Consider the following 11,924-nt stretch of genomic DNA (forward strand, 5'->3'; position numbering starts at 1 on the left):
ACTCTCTACCCCAGAGGACATGCAATCTTTTATGGGTTCTACGTATACGTTCCCATTAAACACATTTTCACATTAGTCATGTTGCATAGAAGAGTTGTAGTGAATGAGAGACATCATGAGAAGAACAAAACATAACAAAAGAGAAAATAGTCTTCTTCATTCTGCATTCCAACTCCATAGTCCTTTCTGTAGCTGTGGGTGGCATTTTGCATCATGAGTCCTTTGGAAATGTTTTAGGTCCTTGCATTGCTGAGAAAGGCTAAATCCATCAAAATCAGTACTCACTCACTGTAGCTATTACTGTGTATAATGTTTTCCTGGTTCTGCTCGCTTTTCTCAGCATCAGCTCATATAAATCTTTCCAGGATTTTCTGAAGGCCACCTATTCATCATTTCTTAGAGCACAATAATATTCCATTGCATTTATATACCACCACAACTTGTTTAGCCATTCCCCAATTGATGGGCATCCCTTGACTTCCAGTTTTTGACCACCACAAAAAGAGCTGCAATAAATATTTTTGTACATGTGAGTCCTTTTTTCCATTTTTATGATCTCTTTGAGATACAGCCCTAGAAGTGGTATTGCTGGGTCAAAGAAACTCTAATTCTTAAAAAATTTTTCTCATGTCAGGCCTAAATCTGCCTCATTACAACTTCTAAATATTGTTCTGAATTCTGCCTTCTGGGCCAAGAATCACAAGTCTGAATTCTTTCTCCCCCACATATCCCTTCAGTATTGAACACAGCTATCATACTGTTCTTCGGTCTTTTCTTCTCTAGGGTAAATATCTCTTTCAACTAATCCTTTCATCAATAGGAAGATAGACAGATAATAGATAGTTGGAGCATTTACTGAATACTTCCTATGTGTCAGGCACTGGGCTAAACACTGCAGATACAAAGACAAGTAAGTATCCAAATCCATGACTCTTTCCACTGTACCAGTACACTCTCTCTCATCATGCCAGGGCCAGCTAGCAGTACTACATTTCAAATTATATTATAAAATAATAATCATGAAAACAACCTGATACTTGCTAAGAAACAAAGTGGTCATAGAGTTTGATAAACTCATAGATCCAAGCTTTGAGGAGGTAAGAATGCACCATTTGATAAAAAAAATAAAAAGCAGGATCAATTGATTAGCAATGCTAGTAATTGACCATAAATGGGATCCAAGGCTTCTCAGGGGCCAAGGATCCCTCTGACAAGCACAGCAACTTTTTCATATAATTGGTTACATAAGCTTCAGTGATGCAAATGAAACTAAGACCTTGATGGTCTAATACAAAGATGGGGGTAGGTTTATATTTAGATTGACTCAGAGAGGAAATTTCCAGAACCCTTGGCAATGAGAAAAACAGATTTAGCTAACATCCTCTAGAAAGTCTCATGGTGGGCAGAACCAGGAGACCATTGTACCCAGTAATTACAATATTGGAAAGATGATCAGCTGTGAAAGACTTACCAACCCTAATCAGGACAACAATCCAAGATAATTCCAATGATTCCAACCCATGATAAAAAATGTGATCACCTCCAGAGAGAGAGAGGATGAACTCTGAGTGCAGACTGAAGCATACTTTTATATTTTCCTTTATTTTTCTTTGTGTGTGTGTGTGTGTGTGTGTGTGTTTTCTTTTTGAACCCAGCTAATATGGAAATATGTTTTGCATGACTTAACATGCATAATCAATATCATATTGCATACCTTCTGAAGGGGTAGGAGGAAGGGAGAAAATTGGGATCTCAAAATTTTTAAAAAAAAGAATATTTTAAAAATCAATACATATTTGGGAAATAAAAAAATTTTAATGTCATGACCATGGTTAAATATCTATAGGTAAGTTATTATTATTTTGTTGTTGTTCAGTAATTTCAGTCACATCATAGTCTTCATGACCCCATTTGGGTTTTCATAGTAAAAGACAGTAGAGTGATTTGCCATTTCCTTCTATAGCTTATTTTACAATTGAAGAAACTGAAGCAAACAGGGTTAAGTTACTTGCCCAGAGTCACACAGTTAAGTGTTTCAGGTTGGATTTAAACTCAGGTCTTCTTGACTCCAGACCCAGCATTCTATCCACTGTGGCACCTAACATATAAGTAATTACTTATAAGTAAATAATATACTTACACAAGTAAGTAATATACTCATAAGTAATTACTTATAGATAAGTTATTGCTTTTCACTTTTATTATATTTATATTTGCAAAGTGCATCATCATTATCTGTTAATTAAACTCCCTCTTAGGAAAAATTGGTCTGACTATTTAAGGACCAGAGGTGAGCTGTGTTTACTCTAGCTAGACCTTAGTACCTAGCTTTAGGATAGAACTTTAAGGTTTGCATAGGACTTCATAAATATTATCTCATTTGATTCTCCCCAAAGCCCTGGGATGTAGGTATTAATATCATCCCCATTTTAGAGATGAAGAAAAAGAGGTTAAGTGATTTGCCTGGAGTAACACAGCTAGTGCCAAATGTGAACCCAGGTCTTCTTGACTCCAGGCCCATTGTTCTATCCATTGCACCATCTAGCTCCCAATCATTTACATTTACCATTCAAATTCATTTCTAAAAAGCCAGACTACTTAGATAGTTATTGAATATGTGTTGTTTGTCATTTGTTCTCAAAGATGATCATGACATCAGGAAGATGATGCCATGACTGGCAAGTGAATGGGATGTGAATGAGGGAGGACTGTGCAAGGTCACCAGCCTCACTTTCTCTTCCAAAGACATTTGGGTCCAGTGGTCAGATATGGATCAGGATGACTGGAGATGGTTTCCTATTTAATACTTAAGTATAAGTGGAACGCTATTCTAGGGTTAAGACACAGAGAGGTTTTGGAAAGGCACAATAGATGTATGGTTTGTAGAAGGATTATGAAGAGATTAACAAACCATGGTTTGCTATGCCTTCTTCTGCCAGCAATACACACACGATTGTGTATCTGAGGAAAGAGGCCTAATATATAGTCTAATCTGGGAGAGAGGTAGTATTTTAGCCTGGACTTTGGCTCAAGAGCTCTTTTTGATGTTGCTGTACTGAAGATTGTCCTAGCAATGTGGGACTCTACTACTTCAAGAGTTACAGTTTTCCATGGAGTGGGTTCTCCCTCCACAGACATAGATCTCTGTCACTCTACCCCTCAGTGTTCATAAATTGCTATGATGTCACCAACAACAAAAGGAACCATCCTTAGGCATCTGAGTTTCCCCACACTTTGCTAGTTTGGTCTTCAGATTCAATTCAGTTCAATAAGCATTAATTAAGCATCTATGACATGCTAGGCCATGGTGACAGTTCTACCCCAGTGTCTCAGGGTAGCATTCAGGGAATATTGGATTCTCAAAGGTTATACCAGAAGAGTGTGTGTTCTGACTAGAAGGTACAGAGTCTGGGCCTGGAATGACAAGTCTGTCATTTGTCTGTCCATCTTGGAAGCCTTTTTCACTTAATAGACTCTTCTGGAGTTTGCTCTCTGCCAGCACAGCCTTCCAAAAATGTGAGGTCATTCACACACCACAGCAAAGCATTGGAGTAAGATTTTAGCAGAGAAAAGGAGAATGAGAGGAAACCAAGTCCCAGAAACTGGGCTCATAGTTTTGTTAAAGGAAGTCTTAAGATAATCACAAGGAGAGTTTATAGAATCATAGATTTAGAAGCAGAAGAGACTTTAGAAGTCATTGAGTCCAGGGCAGGAGCCAAGATGGCAGAGTAGAAAGACACACATATTCTAGCTCCGAAACCCACAGCCCATAAAATACCTGTAAAGAAGAACTCCCAACAAATTCGGGAGCAGCAGAAGCCACAGAACAACGGAATGGAGGAGATTTCTGTTCCAGAGAGACCTGAAAACCTGACGCGAAAGGTCTGTCACGTACCGACCCGGAGCAGAGCCCAGCCCTGCCTTGGCCATGGGGCACCGAGAGGAGCAGATCCAAGCAGGCTTCAGGGACAGAATCTCCAGCTGTCACACAGGTCCCTCCACCCACAGGTGCTGAAGGTCAGTGAGAGGGTCTCTTTGGCTGGTCGATAGGGGAGCGGGGTGTCCCCATAACTCAGGCCCCCTCGGGAGGCAGCAGCAGAGGCAGCAGGGGACAAGGGCTCCCAAAGTAGAAGTCATTGAGTCCAACCCCATAATTTTACAATTTACGTGAGGAAATAGAAAAAGAAAGAGGTTGGGTGACTTGTCTAGCTACTGTTTAAGGCAGAATTTGAACCTGGGTTTTCCTGAATGCAGGTATATTGCTTTCTCTACTGTACTCTACTACTTTTAATATCTGAGAACACAGTGAGAAGTCCCTTGCACACAGTAGGTCCTTAATAAATATTTGTTAAGTTGCATTGAACATGGTATTGCAGTAATGTGTGTGAGGGGAGGGAGGGGTACTGTGTTAGAGGTCAGTAGAAGAATTATTATTACTGCCTATTTTAATAGAGAATGCACTGGGGAGGTCCACCTTCCCAGAAGCTCCAGTTTTGAAAGGAAACAAATCAATCTCTCTTGACATCAGAGCAAAATATAAGTGGAACGATTTACGTGATATTTCAATTGGAAAAATTGGGAAATGGAATAGCTTGTCCCCAGGCACCATCATTAAGAACAAGTCTGTTAAAAGAAAGTGAAATGATTTCACTCTCTTGAGAGGATGAGAAATAGCATTCAGCATCATCTAGAACCATAAGGAGGCTGAAGAAATATGGTATACCTGAAGAACTCTTATTGTATCATATAGTTAGCTGTATAAGTGTCTTTCGCCTTTGTAGATTGTAAAGTGTATAACTGGACAAACGAGGATTGTAAAAAAACAAACCAACTTTGTATCTCCTCTAGTACATATCAAAATACTTTGCACATAATAAATGCTTTGTATGTATTTGTTGAATTAAATAGAATTAGATTTAAAATTATCAAATAACACCGAATGAGAGGTAAGGAAAAGCCAAAACAGTAGAGAGAGAGAGAGAGAAATGATGCAGATTAAACTTAAAAGTATGTTATACGACATTTCTTTTGGACAGCTGATTGTTAAACATTTACCACAAAATGCCACTGCCAGAGGTATGCATTGTAATTGAAGAAAGAGGAAAAAAGACAAAACAAAAGACTTGGAAAGAAAGGATGAACCTTACATTATAAGAGGAGACAAAACCCTTTTGTTTTTAAATCACGATGCATCTGTGCCCCTACCCATCCCAGAGAGTCATCCTTTATAACAATGAATTTTTAAAAGGAGAAAAAGTTACAAAATTAATCAACATACTGACAAAGTCTGACACTGAAGTCTCTTATGTATTTCCTATATTTGAAGGTGAATAAGAACAACTGATAACAACAACAAAAAAGGAAGAGGTAGAAGCCAAGTGTAGACTTAAAATAGGTGTGAATCAAAACAGAAAGAGGTAGAGACTCAACTAGAGTCAGAAGGCTTGATTTGTTTCATTTCTGTCAGTAACTAGTTATTTGATCTCAGATAAGGCAGTTCATTTCTCTCTGGGCCTCAGTTTCCCCATCTCTCAAATGAGGAGGACATCAAGACGTTGAAGGGACCTTTCAGTTCTAAGGTATCAAACAGAAGTAATTGGCCTTGGAAAACCCTGTGTCATTTCCAGTTCGGGCATGCTATGATTTTATCAATCCATCCAACATAAACTATAAAAGGGAAATGTAGAACATTACAAACTTAGGGCAAGTCTATATGGCACAGTCAAAAATTCATCATTTGTCTGTCACATTTCCCCTCCCCCCCTTAGAGAGAAAGGCGTAAGGATAGATGTGATTGTCTCATGATGAGATCATCAGCAAAATTCCAGTCTTGCTCCCAAGTGTGACTGAAACAACTGCTTGACAATCCAGGTAATAAATACATTTTTCATTTCCCAGCAGAAAAGAAAATGGTTCTGTTTTAGGACTATTCTTATTTTTTTTTTTTATTTTGTAATGTTTAACAGTCACTGCCATACAATTGTGATTTTATCCCCCCCACCTACCCCCCACTCCCCCCCTCCCTCCCCACGACTGCATACAATTCTGTATAGATTCTACATATACTTTCCTATTGAGTATATTTTCACTATAGTCATGCTATGCTATGTTTATCTGATCTATGGAGAAGGGAAGAATTCTTTACTAAAGGAGAGATAGAATGCATTATGAAATGCAAAATGGATAACTTTGATTAGGACTATTCTTATTGCCAAGCAGCCCTTTCTCTTCATTAGTCAGTTTGTGTACAGAATTTAAAGAGTCTGTTACTTAGCTTGGTTTTCTAGAAGTGATGACATTTATAACTGCTCAGTTCCAGCACCAGGGACAGAGACAAAATTATTATCACAGAGCAATGGCATTCAACACCTGTTGTCTTTCCACCACTGTCAAATAGGTAACAGCAATGCAAATTTGGGTCAGTAGGATCACTATATTTGGCCACTTAAGTCACAGAAAATGATTTCTAATGCTGTGGATGGATTTTTAAGGATGCTAAAGTTCCAAATAGAGACTTTCTTAAGCTTATACCTGAAATAGTATATATGCAAAATGACAAAGAGAAAAATTTTCCTTAGCTACCTATTATATAAAAGGCACTGCTGTAGGCAGCATGAATACATATACTTAAAATAGAATAGGAATCCAGTAGGCAGCAGTGGAGTCAGTCAGTTGGGTCTTCTTTGGCAACGAAGGACAAACACAACAACAAGGTGACAAACTGGATAGAGTGCCAGGTCTGGAGAGGACTCAATTTCCTGGGTTCAAATCTGGCCTCAGACTCTTATTAGCTGTGTGACCCTGGGCAAGTTAACCTTATTTGCTTCAGTTTCCTCATCTGTAAAATGAGTTGAAGAAGGAAACAGCAAACCTTTCCAGTATCTTTGCCAAGGAAATCCCAAATGGCATCATGAAGACTTGAACACAACTGAACCAACTAAACAATGCCTAATATGTGTAAGGTACTATTGATATGTGCTAGGTTCTAGGGATACAAAAAGAGGTAAAAAACAGTTTAAAGAGCTCACAATCAAATATGTACAAACAAGCTATGTACAGAATAGATCAAAACCAATTCAAAAAGGTCCTAGAATTAAGTGGGGTTGAGAAAGGTTTCCTGTAGAAGATGAGATTTTAGCTGAGACTTAATAGAAGCCAGAGAATTAGTGATGATAGAGAAAGGAGGGAGAACATTCCAAGCATGGGAAACAGACAGGAAAAATGTCTAAAGTCAAGAGATGGAGTGTCTTGTTCATGAAACAGCCAGAAGGCCAGTGTCACTGACTCAAAGAATACCAGTTGGGGAGTAAGGTGTAAGAAGACAGGAAAGGTAGGAAGGGGCTGGATTATGAAAAATTATGAATGCCAATAAAAGGGGGGGTATTTTGTATTTTGTATTGGCACAAAGAAAGACTCAAGACAGGCTGACCCACCAGCAGAGTAATGATGACAGAAGAGAAAGAGAAGTATTAGAGAGATATGGCAGATGCTAAGATAACATGGCACTACTAGTGGGTGGCTTCTACTTAAGAAGAAATTCACCTGGAGGTTGTAGTGTCCCAAAGTTGTGCTAGACTCAGCTCAAAGTGGCTGACAACAGCCAGTTGTTTAATTTTCACTGAGTATTTACACCTTGAAGATCATCTAACAGCTGCCAAACAGAGTTTGATGTATTGTTTTGTTGACTGTCTAAAGTCAAAAAAGTGATGGAGAAAATAATGAAGATTAAACTTAGAAGTGTGTCATGAACTATAATTTGGAAGGGAGGACAGCTGGTTAGTAAACATTTACCAGCATACCTACTGGACTTGCCCCCACCTATTCAACCAACCCTCTAGTAAATTAAACTAACTGTACTTGCTAACAAGGTGCTTAATCTAGTTGTTCCTATGCTGCTTTTGGAAGTCACATGGTGCAGGAAAAGAGTATCAGATTTGGAGTCAGAAGACCTGGGATCGAATCTTGACTATGAAACTTACTACATTTGTGATCTTAATTTTTCTAAGCCTCAGTTTCCTCATCTATAATATGAGGGAGTTGAAATAAGTGGCTCATGACCTCCTTTCCAAGTCTTTAAAAGTCAGGACCATTAGTACTATCAACACCCTCTAAATTTTAGCACCTTGGAGAGAACTTTAGTTGTTGCTGAACTATTAGTGACTCCATTTGGGGTTTTCTTGGCAAAGATACTGGAGTGGTTTGCTATTTCCTTTTCCAGCTCATTTTACAGATAAGGAAACTGAGGCAAACAGGGTTGAGTGTCTGAGGAAGGAAATGACAAAGCACTCTAGTATCTAATAAGTGTCTGAGGTCAAATTTGAACTCAGGTCTTCCTGACTCCAAACCTGGCCTGCTATGCACTATGGTGTTACCTAGCTGCCCAGAACCTTAGTTGCCCTGCCCTATTTATAGCTCTGGGTTGATTTGATTGTTTTATTCAAAATATTGTCAAAATTTGTCATAATACACTATATTTCCAAATCTTCAATTTTTGGTCCTTCCTCATTTTATCAAGATGAAAAACCAAATTTATGACAAGTCATTCCAGATACATACAACAGGTTTTAATGTGAACTATTTTAAGAAAGGAAAATGCCTCATTGGAATAACAAAGGAAATTCCAGCTTTATGCCAATGAAAGTGAGTTCCTGCCTGGCAAGATCATTCCTTTGTAATTCATGTCTTCCATTCATTCCTACCCGGTGGATGGTCAGGAATGAACACTAGCCATCAGGACCATCAGAACCACACAGAAAGTAGGATGAATCTAACCCTTAATATGACCCAGGGAAACTTCCAAAGATGAAAGCATCAAAGCATTCACTCCCCAGGTTATTCCCCTTGGCATATAGCTTCCCTGGCACATCCCCATTGTCATGGTCACTATTCTCCGGGCTGTGATCATTAACTTAAATAAGACTCAGGAGACTAACTCTCCATCCAGTCCTAGATACTTGCCCTAGGAAGACAACAGACCCTGCTGTTGTTTTTGTTAGACCAGGTCAACTCAGTGAGAATTTATTATTAATAATAATACATGCAATGTGCCAGGAACTCTGTTAGTTTGGGGGGAGGAAAGACACAAAGACAGAAACAAAATATTTCCTGCCTTCAAGGAGCTCTCATTCTGAGTCAAACAATATGCACATTGAGAAATAAATACATAATATAGTTATCCCTTCCACATTTCTGGGGTTAGGGTTCAGTGCCCTCATGATCTGGAAAATCCAGGTAAAACTTTTTGACCCTCCCTTCATAACAGAGAGGAAGTCTGATTTTCTTCTCTTATTTATGGGGTGTTTACAGTATTAAAAGATAAAATATGTTGGTATTATATGATATTATACACATATTTTATGAATTTCTGAGTTTCTAAACTTTGTCTGTGTTGTCTGCTAGCCTTCATATGTCATCTGTGCCTTCCACAAAACTCCCCAAAAGTTTCCATTTCATTACTTATGCCAACCCAGGATATATCAGAACCTCAATGGGCAAGGTCACAATGTGGAAGAGATAACTGTACATACAAAGTAAATACCAATAAACTAGGGAAGGGAGGTTGAGGAGAGACAGGCAGAACATTAATAACTGAGAAGGCTTCTGGAGAACTGGTATTTGAACTTGCTGTTGTTTTTAGCATCTGAATGTTCATGACCCCATTTTGGGGTTTCTTGGCAAAGATAATAGAGTACTTTGCCATTTCCTTTTGCAACTCACTTTACACATGAGAAAACTGAGGCAAACAGCATTAAGTGACTTGTCCAGTGTCACACAGCTAGTAAGTATCTGGGGTCAGATTTGAACTCACGAAGACTCTTTTTCCTGACTCCAAGCATGGCCCTCTGTACATTATGGCTCCACCTAGCTGTCCCACTTGAAGGTAACCTTGAAGGATTTTAGAATTTCAACGAGGCAGAGGTGAGAAGAGCCTCCCAGGCATGGGATTTAGCTTGGGGAAAGGCACAGAGGTGGGAGATGGAACATCCAGGAAAAATTCACTATTAGTAAGAAAAGTTCCAAAGTATAGCTTAAATGTCCTTTTATTTTCAGTTATTGTAAGAGAATTATCAACTTTATCCATTTATGTTGTTAAAAATAAACTATTTAAGAAAGATTAATTTCTAACACAGATGGAAGAAAGATGTTTGTCTCTACTTTAATCAACTAGCATGAGGCTTAAGTTTTACTGCTGTGAAGGTGGCAAAGTCCCTTTGAAACCCCTCTACAAGTAGTCATAGATAGCCACATATCATCTCTTCTTTTGACCACTACTCACCTGTATCTGATAGTACCTGTACCATCCATGTGATCATCTGATGTTTCCTTCTGGGGTAGTCTAGCTCCCACTCTAAAGAGACAATGTCATATCAATTACTTAGCTCTCAACGTTCACACAGAATTACAAGGAAATATTAACACCAGCTCATAGGCATTATAGTAATATAGAAAGAACACTGGATTTGGAATCAGGTCCTGAGTTCAAATTCCAGTTCTGCCAATGAAAGACCTTGAGCAAGTCATTGCTTCTCTGTGGATCTGTTTTCTCATCTGAAAAAATGCCAGAAAGGAGGGGTCGGCCTTTCCTAGACAATCTCAGACAGAGGTCCTTTCCAGCTCCACCCATACCTGAAAGAAATCTCCCATCATAACAAACCTAACAAGTGGTCACCTAGCTTCTGTTTAAGGACCATCAGTGATGGGGAAACATGCCACCTTCCACTTTAGGATCAGTCCTATTTGTTAGTAGTTTTTTCTAGCATGAAACTTAAAAAGACTTTTGTATGATTTCTGCCCATTGTTCCTGGTTCTACCCTCTGGGCCTAAACAGAACAAGTCTAACCTTGCTTTAACATCATAGACCCTTCAAATATTTCAGGATAGTTATCGACTCCTCTCTGAGTTTTATTCAAGCTAAACATCCTCAGGTTCTCCAACTCATTCTCCTATACATGGTCTCAGGGTCCTTCCCCACCCTCCTTGCCATTCTCTTGATGCTTATTAATATCCACCTTAAACTATGTCCCACTCTGAATTGAATGAAATTCCCTGGATGCCTGGAAGTAGTCCAGCCTGGGCAGAGTGCAGTAGCACTCTATGTAGTGCCAGCTGCTTAGTCCTAGAAGCTATGCCACATTTACAGCAGCCCATGTTTGCATCAGCTTTTTTTTTTTTTTTTGCCTACCAGATCACAGTGCTGGGTTGAGTTAAGTTTTCAGTCCACTAAAACTCCCAGATCTTTTCAGACAAACTGTTACCTAGCCCCTTTCCTCCCCATCTTATACTTGTAAAGTCAATTTCTTTGCCCCCAGGTGTAAAGGTTGATGTTTATCACTACTGAATTTCATCTGGGGAGATTCAATCTGATGTTTTAACTTGTAAAAATCTTTATGGATCCTTATCAGACTAGGATGTCTTGTGGGTTTGCTGTCTTCTGCAAATTTAATGAGCATGCCTCTATCGAAGATAAAATGTTGGCCAAGCACTAATCCCTATTTACTGGTTCTTCTTTCCTTCCTTCTGTGTGCTACCTTTTACTAACCATCAGTCTCTGGGTCAAGTTAACCCTCTGCCTCTATGATTCCACTTTCTTTTTCATCTCTTCCTTGAAATTTACATTATTCCAAGGAACACTCCTTGATAATCTGAAGGGCACAGATACATTCTTCCGATTGTTTTTCTTTCCTTCTCTAGAATGGTAAACAACTAACACCTTGTCCACATATAACTTTCTTGGAACAGACAAACAAAAAATACTCTTTACTCAAACACAGCAGAGCTGTGGATGCAAAAAAAAAAAAGCATATGGGGTCATTTTGTAAGTGATCTTGCCTCCATTTCCATTGGGAATGAAGTTTGGGGGAGAGGCCTCCTGTTCCTAATTTTCTTATTACTGTCAAGAATACCACTATCCAGTTCCTATTCAA

The sequence above is a fragment of the Notamacropus eugenii genome, chromosome 2 (genome assembly GCF_028372415.1).
Source record: "Notamacropus eugenii isolate mMacEug1 chromosome 2, mMacEug1.pri_v2, whole genome shotgun sequence".
In the NCBI taxonomy this organism is placed as follows: domain Eukaryota; kingdom Metazoa; phylum Chordata; class Mammalia; order Diprotodontia; family Macropodidae; genus Notamacropus; species Notamacropus eugenii.